The sequence below is a fragment of the Lemur catta genome, chromosome 1 (genome assembly GCF_020740605.2).
Source record: "Lemur catta isolate mLemCat1 chromosome 1, mLemCat1.pri, whole genome shotgun sequence".
Classification (NCBI taxonomy): Eukaryota; Metazoa; Chordata; class Mammalia; order Primates; family Lemuridae; genus Lemur; species Lemur catta.
Window position 1 is genome coordinate 182479707 of NC_059128.1, and position 17950 is coordinate 182497656.

At 34.1% G+C, this 17950-nt stretch overlaps 1 protein-coding gene across 3 annotated transcripts in view; it reads left to right on the top strand.

The window, feature by feature from the left end:
* Positions 1-7642: 7642 nt before the first annotated feature.
* The window catches only part of MBNL1 (muscleblind like splicing regulator 1), a 192317-nt gene continuing 182009 nt past the window's right edge, over positions 7643-17950 (top strand). The window contains exon 1 of one of the 3 annotated variants that reach the window (XM_045539487.1): positions 7643-7725. The gene's annotated coding sequence lies outside the window, so the exon portion shown is untranslated. The remainder of the gene's footprint in view (positions 7726-17950) is intronic. The other 2 variants (XM_045539506.1, XM_045539499.1) reach the window with 2 other exon arrangements.

The window sequence follows — 17950 nt, forward strand, 5'->3', positions numbered from 1 at the left end:
AAATAAAACAGGCTCCCTCCTCCAGTTTTTTTTCCTGATCTAAAAGATTTTTGGTTGCAAGTGACAGAAGTGTAATTCAAATTGGTTTAAGGAGAAAATAAGAATGTATTGGCTCAGGAGGCTGGGAGTTCAGGAGAACATAGTGAGACCCCAGCTCTAGAAAAAATTTTAAAAATTAGCCAGGCATGCTGACATGCACCTGTAGCCCCAGCTACTGGGGAGGCTGAGGCAGTAGGATCGCTGGAGCCCAGGAGTTTGAGGCTTCATTGATTGCATCACTGCTCTCCAGCCTGGGTGACAGAGAGAGACCCTGTCTCTAAAAACAAACCAGAAGAATAAGAAGGAGGAGGAGGAGGAAGAAGAAGAAGGAAGGAAGGAAGGAAGGAAGAAATTAATTAATTATTGGGTCAGTTAATGAAAACAAGAGAGATAGCATACTTGGAGTCAGGGACTCTGATGATGTCATCAAAACTCAGTCTCTTTCTTCCTCCTCCCTTCACTCTCCCTAAGATCTGCTTTCCTCTCCGTTGGCTTCATTCTTTTGCTGGTTTTCTCCTCACAGTGGTCCCTAGTAATTTCAGTCTTGCATAATCCTTACAACTAGCCAATCCCAGTAAAAGCAGAGCTTAAAATTTCCAGAAATAAGTCTTACTGGCTGGCTTAAATCCCGTGCCCCTCTTTGAACTAATCACTATAGCAAAGGAAAAGAATTAAACTTATTTCCTAGACATTGGTCACGTGCTTACACCAATGTTGATATAGGAGGGGAATCAATGTCACTCCCCTCATGTGGGCTGCTGATACCAAGGAAGGGCCTGCTCCTCAGAGAAAAATCATGGCACTTGTTACCAGAAGAAAGAAAATCAGTAATGGGTAGGAGAAAGCACAGATACCCGTAAGTGCTGATTGCTTATACTAAAAGATTTTCTTCACAAGACATATTTCAAGACTCCATTCTTTATAACACCCTTCATCATCTCCTGATGCCTCTTTCTCTCTGGCTTCCTCTGTCATGCTCCTTCACCACCCCTTTCCCCACCCTCCCAGTTTATGCCTCCCAAATAGGAGACCACATGCAGCTGCATGAATATGATACTCTCTCTCTCTGTGATTTCCATGCCTTTTCTATGCCTTTTCCAATTGCTCACTCCTCTTCCAAATACCCATGAAGTCCCACTTACCCTTCAAGTCTCAGTTCAGTTATCACGTTTTCTAAGCCAATTCTTGATTTTCCTAGTTTAGGACATTGTCTATAACACTGCTCCTTTGTGTTTTATCTGAAACTACATACCTTCTAATATATCAGGTTCAAACTAAAATGAATAATTTGATTGTATGCAGGACTAATGCAGATCTTTTTTTTTCAATTTTTTTTTTTTTTTTCATTTTTTTAGAGACAGGGTCCCTCTGTGTTGCCTAGGCTGGTCTTAAACTCCTGGGTTCAAAGGATCCTCCCACCTCAGCCACCTGGGTAGCTAAGTCTACAGATGCATGCCACTGTGCATGGCTAGCACTAATACAGATCTTGAGTAATGTCAACTTTAGATGGTAGATCTAAAATTATCAATTTCAGGTAATTTAATGAAGGGATTATTATTTAGAGGTGTTGGCATGATTAGGAATAAATGAGGTATGCTAGAACACACAAAGGTTAGCAATAGTGAGAAGTTATTACCCCCCTAGACCTGAAAGGCAAGGATGAACCATATTACTGGAACTTAGTCATAGCTATAGCTGAGGAATAGGAAGGCAGAGATGAGCTGTGGCTATAGGCACGGAGACGCCACCCCAAAACTATGCCCTGACAGGATGAAGGGGATGTAAATACATATACCAAATTCTCTCTTCTCTATTTCGTGCTAGTCCCTCCAGTAGCCAAAGTTAGCCAGAAGAAAGAAGGCAAGGGAGCAGGGTGATCTAGTGTGTAGAGGTCAGCTTTGAGGCAAAGAAGTAGGGCAGGGAAGGATAGGACAGAGAAACAGAGAATAACCTGCAGAGTCCATTTATTCATGTTGTATTCCCAGCCTCTACCATAACTCCTTACATACAAGAGATAGAAAATATTGAATTAATGAATGACTCTCCCCAAATCTCCTATATTCCTGATTCTTTAAAATTCATTTTTCTTAATAAACACAATTGATGTAATATAAATGTGGAACTAGGTGTGATTTAATTTGTAAACCTTTACAATGTTTACAAATAAATATATTCATGAATTAGAAGACTATTTTTTTCCAACTATGTGTTCTCAAATTAGATTGAAAATTTTCAGCACCATCCTTATCAGGAAACATATTCTTCTTGGCCATGTACCTATGATATTCAATTAATTAATCCTCACTGCACCCCAGTGAAGTCGGTAGTTTCATCCCCTTTTATAGATAAGTAAACTAAGGGCCACAGATATTTGTGAATGATCAGATAAAGCTTTCCTTTTCAATTCTCTAACTGCACAAAAACAAAACTGAAAAATTATATGAATTTAAAATATTAAAGCCATTTCCTTAATAAATTAAAATTAAAATCAGTGAACCAGAAGTATTTCTCTCACCACTGAGCTATGAAAATAGCATATGAAATATTGCTACTTCAGCAACTTAAAGTGGTTATGAAAATATGCCTTGGGAAAGAAATGGTGGCTAAAACTATGAATATATTCATTTTATTTTACTTGAAATCTGTTTCCAGGGATATCTATACCAATGTTTGTTTACTTTTAAGTGATAAATGCATAATAGCAAAAGGAAAAAATGAGGAAGCTGAGAGATTGATAATGAAAACAGTAAATGTGGATGAAAATAATGGAAAATATGAAAACTGTAATATTTTTTCAATCTTCCTGATTTTTGAAACTTCTTTGGAAAGGTATTTTGAAAGTTCTAAATGCAAAATATGATAATTACTAAGTTATTGCCTTTCTTTATCAAACTATTCTTTCCTAAGAAAATAGTGCCAGTGCCCAATTTTTAATTTAAAAGTGTTTTCTTACATCAGATGTATTAATCTTAAATTATTTTAAATGCAATATATGATGTGATGTTCATATATGTTATAAAACTCCTGATAAATGTGTTTAAATATATTTTTTCTTGCAAGTATGTACTGCTTGGCAACATAGAAGAAATTAAGTTTATTGACTGAGTTTATTCCTAAAGCTAATGATAACCCAGTAGCAATGAGCACCACTAAGGTTTAGTCCCACTAAATTGAACCATGGCCCTTTAGAAAAATGGCTGATTTCAGGTCTGGGGCAAGAAATACACAAAATGAGCCTGGCTACCTTGGGCCAGAAGTCAAGGACAATATCAAAGAATATTAGAGGGCCATCACAGAAGGTTACCATACCCATCATGAAAAGCCCTAAAATGAGGGATGGGGATAATGAAGCATCATCCAAAAACAATGATTGCAATGCAAACACTACAAATCAATAAGATGCTAACAATCATATAATAAACAAATGGCTAGAGTGAAGGAACAGGCAATTCACAATACGGAGATTATAAAAAGGATACAACATTGAAAATATGTTCAATCTCCATGGTTATCAGGGAAATGCAAATTAGAAATATTAAGACTCCATTTTCTTGTCCATTGGATTAGCAAAATCTTTAAAAGTTTAATTATATCAAACACTAGCAATAATAGCATCGGAAAACAGGAAATGGAGGTTCAAACTGGTGAAACATTTTTTGACTGGGCAATTTGACAGCAACAATTAACATTTTAAACGTATATGCCCTCTGGCCCAACAACTCTTCTACTTTCCTGTATCTACCTTAGAGAAAGACTTGCACATACTTTTAAAGAGACAGTTATGATGGTGCTGACTACATCATTTTTAATTGTAAAAAAGTAAAACAGATTTAATCAATATGAGAATTAGATATATATGAATCAGTTCAAAAGAATGTCTTTGAAATATCTTCAATTTATATTAAGTTTAAAAAAGTCACAGTAAAAAACATACAGTGTGATGTTATCTAGATGTTCTTTATTTTAAAACTTCACAAAATTATCTAATTCCACATGTGTTGTATATGTATATATGTAATTACATAGGAAATAAGTCTGCAAAGATACACATCAAACTGATAGCACTGCCTATCTCTAGGGAGGAGAATCATGTTAGCGGAAATTAGAATAGACGTTTGCTTTATCTGTATTTTTGCACCATAAGCACAGTAAAGTATTTGAGTATTTGTTTTATAATCTTGCAATAACTTTCTTAGGTGTTCATTTAAGGCCCCATTTATAGGTGAGGAAATGGGGCTCAGAAATTATGGCTGACTTACCCACAGTTAAACAATAGTAGAGTTGAAAAATTAATTCAGCCTGATCTTAGGGCCTCTATGCAGACTCTTGTCTCTAAATCACAAGTAAAAATAATCTTGTAATTTGCACTAGTCTAAACTTCTCTAGGGAGAGATCTGGGTTGAGAATAGAGATTTGGGAGCAATCAGTATTTGCCAATTGAAACCATGGGGTTTGTGAGATTGTGCAGTAAGAAGAGGAGCAGCCCCAGAAAAGAATCTGAAGAAGTGACAACGTTTAATAGACAGACACATTGACTTTTGTAAGATTTGTAAGACTTTGTTGAGATTGTGGGGTAAGAAGAGCAGCAGCCCCAGGAAAGAATCTGAAGAAGTGACAACGTTTAATAGACAGACACACTGACTTTTGTAAGAAAGTCAAAAAAGTTGCTACAGAATCAGAAGGTAGTGAAGGTGAAGGCAAGAACTCAAGTACAGAGAAGAAACACTTCCAGGAGAAGGAAGTAGTCAAGAGTGGCATGTGCTAAAAAGAGGTCAAGTAAGAGGGCTTTGGATTTGGTAACAAGATCACTTGGTGACTTTGGCAAGAGAGTCATGGTGAACAGGAGGAGACAGAAAGCCAAATGCAGAAGGAAGAAGCATGAGGAAGAGAGGTAGACTTAGGGTGGTAGTTCCTCAAAAAATTAAACAAAGAATTACCCTACAATCCAATTCCACTTCTGGATATATACCCAAAATAATTGAAAGCAGAGATTCAAATATTTGTACATTCATGTTTGTAGCAGCATTAGTCACAACAGCCAAAGGTAGAAACAACCCAAGTGTTCATGAACCGATAAATGGATAAATAAGTGCAGTATATACATATCATGGAATATTATTCAGCCTTTAAAATGTAAGGAAATTCTGATGAACCTATGTGAAATAAGGCAGACACAAAAGGACAAATATCATATGATTCCACTTACATAAGGTACCTAGAGGAGTCAAATTCATACAGACAGAAAATTAGAATTGTGGTTTCCAGGGGCTGTGGGGAGGAAGGAATGGCAAGTTATTGTTTAATAGGTACAGAGTTTCAGTTTAGGAGACTGAGAAAGTTGTGGGATGGATGGTGGTGATGGTTACACAACAATATGAATGTACTTAATGCCTCTGAACTGTACACTTAAAATTGGTTAAAATGGTAACATTTGTTACATATATTCTACCATACACGCACACACAAAGATATAAGGACTCAAATAAGTCAATGTTGACAATTTTCTCAAAAAGTTCTGATGAAAGAAAAGAAAGTAATAGAGCAAGTCAATCATAGGGGAATTTTTTAACATGGAGGAACATTGAGTATATTTATCAGCCTGGAAGGTATCATTAGAGAAGCAGAGATTTACATTCATCATTCAGATAAAAGGAACACAAATATTGAGCTAGCACATTAAAATCACCATCAGATATTGAGGACTATGCTTCTGTAAGTGAGACAAAGTCTTTGGGGACTGATGAGCCTAGTGTTTTATAATGATACTGAAGTACAATGATATTTAAAATTTATCCAAACATATAGAATCTAAGCACTCTAAAACGTATCAGTAACTTTTTCTGGCTGGGTGCAGTGGCCCATCCCTGTAATCCCAGTACTTTGGGAGGCTAAAGCAGAAGGATGTCTAGAGGCGAGGAGTTCAAGACCAGCCTGGGAAACAAGCAAGACCAGATCTCTACAGAAATAAATATTAGCTGGACATGGTAGCATGCACTTGTAGTCCTAGGTACTCAGGAGGCAGAGGTGGAAGGATCACTTGAGCCCAGGAATTTGAGGTTACAGTGAGCTATGATCATGCCACTATACTCCAGGCTGTTTCTAAAAAAATAAATAAATACAATTTTTAAAAATAAATAAAATAAACACTTTTTTCTTCAAGGATTTTTCTACAGGTATCTCACTAAAGGATTCTAATAAAATTTGTTATTGATGACACTCTGGTGTTTTGTTCTTTTTGTTTGCTTTTTGGATATTTTTTATTATTTGTTTTGTGTGAAGTTTTTGCTGTTGTTGTTGTTTTTTGGTGGGGGCAGCCGTCTTGGTTTGTTTTGTTTATTTGTTTTACTTCCTCCAAATTCACATTAAGTATGAGTTTAGGTGAAATGTTTCCAATTATCTCTTAATTACTCTTTATTGCCCCTTTGGATACATAATTAAATAACAAGCAAGGAGTGTGATACCTTCAGAGCATGATAGCTACTAAAGTTCAGAAAGCGTTTCTTGCAATGTGTGGAAGTTTGCATAATTACTATGTTATTCTTGCAATCCACTCCTTCTACTTCCCCAATAAGCAAGGGAGGGTGTGAGGAACTGCCACACAGAAATTGAAACCACCCATTGGCTTCTATTATCTGGCAACTTGAACCTCTGAGAAATACATATAAACACACACACAAACACATACACATAAAAAATATATCATATATTACGCATAATAACACATACCGTATAATATATAAATATACACATTCATATATACACACATAAAGATATGTACACATATATGCATACATACATATATCCTTTTATTTGAAGTTGGCAGCAGTATTTGCTTTGATCAAATGTTTTATGTTTTTTTCAGCCATTGTTCCTACTGTCCTTTAAATATTTTTATTTACTTCTCCATCCTGTAAGAAACTTAACCAGTTAAATGTTCAGCATTGCAAGATCTGCACCTGTTTTTTATTCTTGTGGGTGAAGTTGTAAGAGACCATAGCTCAAGTATAAGTAACAGTTTCAGTTTTGCAATGCTTTATCTATATGTAACAGGCAACTATTCATGAGAAAGGAAGTTTAAGACTTGTAGGTAAAAAACCACTACCCAAATTCCAGGAAAATGTTCGTTTGCTGAAGGTTTTTTTTTTTTTTTCTTCTTCTTCTTTTTACAAGATGCTTGTAGTCCGATTAGCATTTAGGTCATACTCCAAAGACTTTAAATTAATTATACTTAACAAAAGCAAGCTTATTCCCCATATACTACCTTGATAGTTTTCTTCCTCATAGAACAGTATTTTCTACTTTTCTATGATTATCATTTAGCCACATAAGACATATTTCCTTATGTAAATGAGCACTACTTAATCAAGTGTAGGTTTCAATAACTTTTCTAAAATTTGCTTACACATATAAATATGTGTATACTTTAATTATGTATGTATATATAGCAGGCACAAATTATGGTCTCTTACAATGATTTCAAGAGTAACTTTTGTGAATAACTTTTCATTCTCCATAGAATCTATAAAGCATAATAACTCTGTTGTTTCACAACTTCCTCTTTTGGTGGTCTATCCTTTTTCAGAGGAAAAAAAATTATATAACTAGAGAACAGAGCTTTTTGAGGTGCTGGTAGTTTATCTCAACCAATGAAGCAGCTTAAAGAACAACTATAACTAAGGGATAGAGGTAAGAAAGTGTTATTTGCTATTTTTCATTTTCTTATCTGGATTGCTATTTATATACCAACAATTTACTCGCTGGCCAGATTACAAAGTAGATTAGATAAACTTGATACTTCTCTCAAGTTTTCAATATTTTAAATGAAAAAGTTTGATAAATTTACAAAGGTTCAACTTCACATACAACCTTTTAGAAACTTGGAAAAACTTAAAGTTCTCATTGATCTCCAAATTATTTTACCTGCAAAATAAAACATTCTCTTTCTTGTGTATGTATAATTTTGGACACAATTTAGTGCCAAAATAATTTATTAATAAATTTGAGAATTTTTCTTCTTCCTCTAGCTCCAGGTTACTCCCAATATTTGTAAAATCTTTCACAAATGTTCATTTTGCATATTAGTTGGGAACTTTCCAGAAAAAGAATTCTTACATTTATTTTTACCCACTTTAAAAATATGTTAAATGTGACATTTCAATATTATTTTTCATATCATCACATTATGATATTTACATTTAGATAAAGTAACTTGTAGTGTAGATAGCATGATTTAAAAATTTAAATAAGTAAATCTAATTTTTAAAACTCACTGTTTTCTTAACAAGATTAATTTATATTTATAATGCTTAAAAATGGAACAAGAGCAGAACTAAACCAAAGTCAGATTATTTGGAGTAGTAATTGGAAATAAAGTTAAACTGAAACTGGTCTTATTAGTGAAATTCTAAAATAATCTAGATCCAATAGAAACTGTTTTTCTTGTTTATCCCAATCTAGAGTAATGCCTAAACATACAATTGTATTCATAATGTAATAATTTTATACAGTTGCGTTCATAATATAGTTTTTAAAATCTTCTTTTTAAAGGCTGTTAGTCCCTTTATGCTTTGGTAAAAACATAACAGTGTTTAACACAGCTTTAAAAATAAAAATAGAGCATAAGTGATCTACTCTGGTTTTATATATATATAAATTAAAAAATATATATAAGAATAGTTTGCCTCTAAGCATTTTTATAACTTAACCATATTGAAAAAGTGACAGACATCACACATTTGCCATGTGAGATTTGGTAAAGTAAATACTCCAAGTAATATATTTGAATGTTTGCTTAATTTAGTTGTTTTTAAATTAGACTAATCTCATAGCTCCAGAAAAGAAAGTCCACATTATCCCATCAGTTAATGGATTTAATTTTTTATAAATCTTGGTAAACAGTGGTGTTCTTTCTATTACATTGCCTGGTACCTACTTGTTTCTTTTAAAACTATTTTCATGCAATATGTTATAACACTAGTTGCTGTCTTTTGATTTAGGGAGAAGGAAAGCAGATTGTTAGTGTTATAAATTCAGGAAATCAGATGTTGACTCAAGTTTGACATCCTCAACTAGATCAAAATTTTAAAATTAAGTTGATAGTTGTGAGAAATCCATTAAAATTGTGCATCTTCATCCTATGTATCGCACACTAATTAAACATAACTACTTCCATCAGAACTTGGTTATGTTATTTGAAATACCACCACTTTTAATGCCTCTCTGTCTCCTTTTATTTTCAAATGATAAGAGTATTTTTAAATGTCCAAAATTTTAAGTATGAAACATTTTGATATCATGGACTATTAAATGTCATGGGTATGTTATACACAGCGTGGTATTACACTAAATAATGGATAACAACCCTTAAAAAACATAGCCCAAGGAAATTACAATCTAAGTTGGTCACCACTGTAACTCAGAATAGCAAATGAAGGCCAAAGCAATAGAGAAAATGCTATCTTGCTGGCAAGCAGATTCACTGCTGTTTTTGAGAATTAATGAAATTTGAACGAGCAGCCTAGTTTTAGATTATGAAAAATAAGAATTTGCTCTCTCTTTGAGAATATTATCTTAACAGAAGAAAAAATGAGTGCTTATCTGGCTGAGTTTCCATGAAACACACAGATTGTTGAGGGGGGCATTCTTGTCATTATTAGGAGAACAGCAGGATGCATTGCAAATATTTTTTATTTCACATACTGTCATTTTAAAAAAGCATGTAGAGCCTCCCCTCAAATCCAAACTTTAAAAGTGAATTTAGATATAATGTAAATAACTTATTGCTAGAAAACATAAGTTTTGACTGTTGAACTACAGGTATATATTTTACTATGTTTCATTAGATTATATCCATGTGACACAACTAAGATAGAATTTTCATTGAATCTAATAAAAGCTGAAAGAAGATGACCGCTGTATATAGCGTTGTGGTCTCTGTTGTAACAAGACTAGATTGACTTTGTGACATGTGGGAGATACGTTGGGGCTCTGTCAGACTGTTGGTATCCAGGGTTCATGTCGATAATCTCACACTTATTGCATGTCTCCCTCCTTTTCTGACCTTCCCAAAGCTGCCCATCTGTAGAAGAGACTGACCTGCTTATAGAGGGCTCTATCCCACCCCAACAAATAGACAAATATGTTATTTTTCAAATAATAATTTCACTTGGGTATAACAATGCTATTTGTTTTTGACATAAGTGACTTGACTTTCAAATGAATATTGAAACATTGAAACCTTTATAATTTGGAGGAGGGTTGTTTGGTTTTCCCTTCTTTCCGCCATTTTTCCCATTTGCAAAACTAAAGAGAAGAAAATCTGTAGCCTGAAAGAAAGATTAGGGTTTGGGTGCAAACTAAGAAAGATGGCATGTTTTGAATTAAAAAACAAAAATCCTCTAAATTCAGATAATGAGGGTCTTCCAGCCTTTTAAAAGCAAATTTGTGTCTTTCTACATCTGTGGACTTTCTATTTATTTTTAATGACTGTGACTTCCAAATAAGTGCCGCAAGTAGCATACTTATTATAGTAACAAAAATATGTGCTAAATAAATGGGAAAGTGATTGTGTTGGCAAAATATGAACTATGACAGTACATGTGCTCTGTAAGACAGAACATGTATCCGTTTTATACAGGAAATAATTTGTGCAGGTATAAAGGATAAAGGCAAGGCATTTTACATTTCTGAATATTTCTATTTAAAAAGATAAATGAAATGCAACTTAATTTATACATCAACATTGCAGAAAATAAAATACTGCTTGATTTTTCTATCTTTAAAATGTAAATTATTTGCTATTTGGGAATTATTATTATATTTCCATCACTTGCCTGACATCATTAATTTTTGTCATTATTTTATATTAACTAAAATTAGGTACTTAGATTTAATGTTTTTAAAATTCTTTCCAGTTTTATTTTTCATCATTCTATACATGTACTGAAAATAGGTTTTATTTTTGTTTAGTATTTTTGTTACTTCTAATAATATTTGAGAAAAATACCATATTTGTATTTTTGAATCCAAACTTAAAATGGCATTGGAATCATTAATATTGGAACCACAGAAAGTAGATCAGGAGTGAAATTAGCCTATTGATGTTGCTTTATGAACTGGTATAAAATTTCATACCTCATTATTATTTTATTATTCTACTTTACAGATATTTCAGTGTGAGCCTTTCTTTTTTTTTTTTTTTAACATGTAATGGTTATCATATTCTCAAAATTTTTCTCACCATGGAAAAAAATAAATAGCAATATGATTTTGAAAAAAAATCATCACAGTTTGTTCTGATTCTGGGAAAAAATTAGTAGAATTTTTTTAAGTATACCTTAAGTCAATTTATTTTCACTTTGCACAAGAGAAAATTTTTAAGCAGGTTGCTTTCATTCTTGTCTTGTGTTAGGGAACAGATCTGAATTAGAGGCGCGGCAAAAACATTCTCTGTGCAATTAGGCTGCCTTCTGAGTAAAATAAAATCATATATCTGATGGCAATGGATTTTCTTAAATGCTCACGGGAAACTCTTGTTACACTTTTCCTACTTTAAAACATATTTTTATTCAGAAATAATTTGAAGCTCAAAAAATTTGTAAAAATAAAAATATTATAATGAATATACTTATAGCCTTACCTAGATTTACTTAATATTTTATTCAATTTGCTTTGTAATTTGCCCTCATTCTTTTTTCTTGATATTTTTCTCTCTATATTCATAATTTATTTTCTAAACCACTTGAGAGTAAGTTACATAGAACAAGGCCCTTTATTTCAGTGTGTGATTCCTAAGAATAATCTCTTACATAACAGTTACATATAATTACTTCATACATTTTCATTGATATACTACTTTTATCTAATGTTTGTCCATAGTCCAATTTTGCTATTTATCTAATAATACCTTTTATAATATTTTTCTCTCCAGTAAATTATCCAGTCTAGAGTCAATTATCATCCATATTTGTCCTCTCTTTTTTTAAAATGTACTATTTTTAAATGACAAAAATTGTATATATTTATTGTGCACATGTTTTGAAATATATATGTATGTGGAATGGCTATATTGAGCTAAATAATATATGCATTACCTCACATACTTATTTTTTGTGGTGAGAACACTTAAAGTTTACTTTCAGTAATTATCAAGAATACAATATATTGTTATTAACTATGGGCACCATGTTGTACAATAGATCTCTTGAATGTTATGTCTCTTTAGTCTTCTTTAATCTAGAACACTTCTATCTCATTTATTCGTCTTTTATGAAATGGAGGATTTTAAAGAATATAGTCTATAGGCCAATTCTCTCTTTTTCTTTTTCATTTTAATAGTGTGTTCCTCATTTTGTATTTGTCTGACATTTCCTCAGGATTAGATTGTGGTCATGCATTTTCTGCTAGAATACTACATAGACGTTTTGTTTTCTCTCATGCTATCACATTGAGAGGCATGTGATATTCATTTTTCCCACATTTGTGATGTTAATTTTTGTTGCCTAGTCAAGGTGTTACCTGATTTCTTTATTGTATCATGATGGCTCCTTATCAAAAATTTCCCTTTGGATTTAGCATTCATTGATGTTCTCAGCTAATGCCAATCTCTACTATAATGGTTAGAAAATGATGATTTTCCAACTTCAGCACTCCCTCCACATTTACATTAGACTTTCCCATTTTATTATAAGCAAAAGAGCTCTCTTCTCCCACAGCTATTTAATTATTATTTTATGTGTCTATCTATTTGTTACTGGTATGGACTCAAGCTCAAGAACTTCTTTTTCAATGACTTAATTATTTTAATGCTCAAATTGTCTACATTTGATCAATGGGGCCCCATCATTCTGGATTTTCCCCTCATTCCCTTCCTTTCTTCCTTCTTCCCTCTTTCTTACTTTTCCTTCAGACTGATCACAGGATCCACTAGAAATACAATTAAGTTCATTGTTTCCAGTTTTAGGGTTCCTCTCTTTTACACTCTTATGGTTTAGTTTTACTTTTGCAGTTAATTTATTGTAATTTGTTTTTAAGCTGTGGAGATCAAGTGCTACTTGCCCTAGACAGTTCTATAAAGCAAACCTGATACCTACTAATTCAAATACTATTGACACAATTCAGAAATACCTGCTTGAGTTATTGGTTGAACTTTTATCTTTGTATTTCAATTCTCTTCAATCTGCATCTAGTCTGAAGTCAAATTATCCTCTTTGGCATTCTCAAAAGTGACAATTACCAAAAAGAAAGTAGATATCTATGGCCATACTGGCACTTGATTAACCTTACGGATTTGTTATTTCAGAGGTTTTTTGTTTTTTTTTTTTTAAGTTAACTGTGTATATGTCATCACATTTACAAAAAATAATTATGTAAGGAAAAAACAAAAGAAGCAATTGTGAATTTGTGTAGGCCATAAGCACTGGAAAAAGTTGTCACCATTTTATATGTGATTCTTGAATGTTCCTGTCCCCAAAACTTCCCCATATTCTACTCCAGTACTCATAACTATAAATATACCCTAATATTTGTGGTAGGAAGAGAAAGTAGGTCAGTGTCAAAAGATTCATTTTCAAGTTCCATTCTGTCATTTACGGACTATGGATCTTGGATAAGTTACTTCTCTGTCCAAGTGAATAGCCCTGTAACTTTAAAAATCAAATTCATACCACCTTAACTTTCTGCCAGCTTCTGAACTCAAACCTCAAATTGACTACTAAAGATGTTCACTCAGCTGCTAACAGGCATCTCAAATTCAGCATGCACAAAATGAAGCTCATTTTCTACCCCTCTCTCTGCTCCATTCCCAATCTCACTTGGTGAGTAAATGGCACCACCTTATCCCCAGCTATCTAGGCCAAAAGCATCCTTAATTTCTTTCTTTCTTTTCCTCACCTACGCTCCATCTACCAGCAAGCCTGTCTGTTTTACTTCCAAATTATATCCCAAACACTAATCTGACTCCCTTCTTCCACATCTTGAGCACAGCGTTTAAGACATTATCATCTTTATTCTGGATATCTCTGTTCTTATTGTAGCCTCCTAAGAAACTCTCTTTTCCTACTCTTGCATCCCTGCCAGTATGACCTTTTAAAATAGAAATCGAAACGTTATTTTATGATCAAAATTCTTCAGTTGCTTCCTATTTTAATTAGGATAAAATCCAAATTTCTCACTAAGGCTTATATGCCTTGGTCTCTGCCTACATGTCCTTTCTCATATCCTATCTCTCATCTCTTCATTCATTGCAATCTGGCTCCACTCCTCATTTTCCTCCAGCGTATGCTGAGCTCAATTCTGAGTCAGGAACTTTGCACATGGCCTTCCCTCTCTTTTCCTGGCATGCTCTTCCCACACAACTTATTGTGACATAATCCTTTCTTTATTCAGGTCTCTGCTCAAACATTACCTCTAAGAGATGTCTCCCATGACCGGCTACATATTTAATTGTAGCATCCCTATCCCAGTAAATTTCTATTATTTTACCCCATTTTAATTTTCTTGATAGCACTTGATACTATACAAAATTTTAATTTTTATTTCATTATCCAATTGTTTATTATTTATTCCTCCCACTAGAATGTAAGTTCCCTGAGGGCAGAAACTTGGTCTGTGTTGTTCACACTACCTCTTCATTTTCTAATAGAATACATGGAGCATAGTAGGTGCTCAATAAATAAATAATCACTAAACAAAAGATCTCAACATTTATGAGCCTCATACAAATAAAATCAACATAATAAAAATAACTACCTCCCAAGTCTGTCTTGGTGAGACCATGGTTATGGTAGTGCTCTCAACTGCCATGCAATCGTCAGGTGTGAGTTCTTTTGTCCATGTTGAGTCAAAGGAAGTGAAACCAAAAAGTGGTCCCTGGAGACAACAAATAGACCGAGAAGTTCTCTTTTTTTATGTGTTTGCTGTTTTTCACTGAGCTAAAAAGAGACAAACTTACATTGGCTGCCACCAAACTTTTAGAATCCTGGGGTGGGAGGCAATAGGTCTGCACTGCTTGCCCCATTGCTTTTGCACTTGTTCTGTCCTGCCCTCAGCACCAAGAACAACATGTGCCCACTCTTCTTGACAGCTAGGGTTCATTGCTTGCCTTGAACCAGATGGAAGGGCAATCTCCTTCCAGAATCCTTTCCTGATTAACCATCTGCCTATCCTGGCCTCACATCTATGCATATTGTTCACATATTGTTTTGTAATTACTTCCTTGTTCTATTTTTGCTCTTAAAGAGGATTATAAAGCTACTCCAGGAAAACTGCTTTTCTTGTGTATTCAAAATGTCAAACTCGAGGATGTAAATATGTGACTTAGTTCTTGACATTATTAGGCTTTAAATAATGATGATGATGATGATGATAATTGTAATGTTAATAATAATAATAGCTTTACTATTACATGCTGTGCATTTCTTGTGTCATTGTATGTCAAGTGCTTCACATGATTAATACCTTCATCAATCCCGTGGAATTACTACTTTTATTCCTATTTACAGACTTAAGGACAAAAAAGTAGAAGTTCAGAGAGGTCGGTAGCTTTATAAAGGTCACAAAATTGATCCTGGCGTGTCTGTCTCTAAACTGGATCTTCATGATGTTTTTATACTGCCTGTTACTTATTTATTGAGAAGCAAAGTAGGCAAATCTGTAGTTTAAATATAGTTAAGAATTTATAGATTATACGGTCCAGCCCTGACGCAGAAATCTTACAAACTAATAGAGAAAATATTGAAATAAGTGGATTTTCAGCCACAACATTAAAAACATAAGATGTCACACGAAAGATCAAAATAATTAAGAATTGTACTACCAGGTGCAGTGATGGTGCCAGACTCCCTGAAAGAGGCAGCTTTAAAGTTGAACTATTGAAATTGTTTCATTTGGTGAAAAGAAGTTGGGATAATAATTTTTGAGAAAATTTCAGAAAAATTTTAAAGAAATAAAAAATATATTAATATTACATTAATTTAATATTGAGCCATTTTTTCCCCTATTCTGTAGTCCTACCATAGGAGCTATTTGGTGACCCTAAATGTATGTTTCTTCTCAGGAAGTGGTTACAGGAAGAGAAGATTTTAGCTCTTGTGAGAAGCCTCCGTTTTCATTTCGAAGTGAGTTAGTGAGTTTATTCATGAATTCATATATCAAGCACTATGCATTGGGCACTATGCTGGAGAAATAGTGATGGATAAGGCCAAGTTTCTACCCTCAAGGAAGCTTCAGTCGAATGGGGAGAGAATTGAGGAAACTAGCAAGCAAATTTTAAAAAGGGGCTTTCAGATGGTGATAGAGACCAGAAGAAAAGCCAGCAGAGATGGGAGGGCCTCTTTGAAAGGGTAATATTTAAGCTAAGACCTGAAAAGGTCGAGAGCACCATGCAGAGGACTCTGGGAACAGCTGTCCAGGAAGAGTGAATTAGCACGTGCAGGGGCAGGACCGAGCTTGGCATGTTTGAGAAGCAGAAAGGAGCCTAGGTCCTAGAGGGTGGTGGGAGATGAAGCTCAGGAGCTGGAGTTGAGAAAGGGCCAGGTCACATAGACTGTAGTCCAAGCAATGGATTTGTACATTGTGAGCAAACATTTGCAAGGACATGCACATGTGTGAGTTGGAGATAGGAACGCAATGAATGACCATTATCCACAGGTAACACAGGCCAGGACTAACTGTTGTTTGAAGAGAAGCAGGGATTACTACACAGGTCAAAAGCTTTCTTATAAGATAAATTATTATATTTAGTTAAATTACAGATAAGCCAAGTTTACCTTTAGAGGATAACTACATTTTCTTGCCTTTTCCTTTCCATAATAGGTACAGATTTGGTAAAAGTGAAAAGGGCTCAAATATTATTTAAATTTGTCAATTTAAGATCTTCAGCAAAATCACCACGGAATAATTGATCCTAATCATAGCCATTTGAAAATATGTACACTGACTTCTGGCAATGGCCTCATCATAATACTTAGTTTCTGCATGGATATGAAATAGAAAAGATTAAAGAAATGGCTGTTTTCCAGCCTCGAGAGACCACAATGTTCCCTTGTTTATTCTTCCCAAATCCCAGTACCAATGACTATCCAGCCCTAGGCAACATCAGCCTACTCCTCTTATAAGTAGCAGTAAGTAACTTACTCTGTCATTTTCCATAATAATTATAAATTTGGTCTGATTTACTTTTATTATTCTAAGAGATCTAAATGACCCAAATGTTGTCTCTTAAATCTCAGTTTGCTGGACAATACTTCTTTTGGAATAATAGGAGGTTGAGGGATGTGATTTGGGGAAGGAATATAGAACAGCTTATTGAAAAGGATGTATTTTTTATTAAGTAAACAACATACTCGCTCAATATTTATTAGTTAGGGACCATGAGAACAAATGCCCTTCCTTCATACTTAAAAAGTTAATAGTATCAAATACTGATTTTTCTATTTCTGGTTTGGGTTAAAAGCTGGCAATTAAAAAACTACCAGCTAGCCTTGGACTGAATGTGGACTAGAAGGATAGCAATTGTGATGTCCCCAAGGCAGGAAGATGTGATGTTGTAGCAGCCAGAAGTTCACTTTCAAGTGCTCCTGACAACCTCCAAATAGAGGACCATTGTGCTACTGGTGTTATAGGTGTGGAGGGATACAGACAATTATGTGCTATTTAAGCAATGCGTCTATCCTATCTTGTTAATATGTGGGTATGATGACCCACCATATTACCAGATTATTGCAGAGTGTGAAGCAGTGTGTGGTTTCTAAGTGTATGCCTATAAGAGAATAAACACATGATTATCTGCAATGTGCATTAGGGAGCACTCCTAAAACATAAGCCACTTCCTGATCTGGGCAGATTAACTAAGAAGCAAACTTATTAAAAGTATGAGGACACTGGGTTTGCTGCACTAAGCGTAGTAAACATT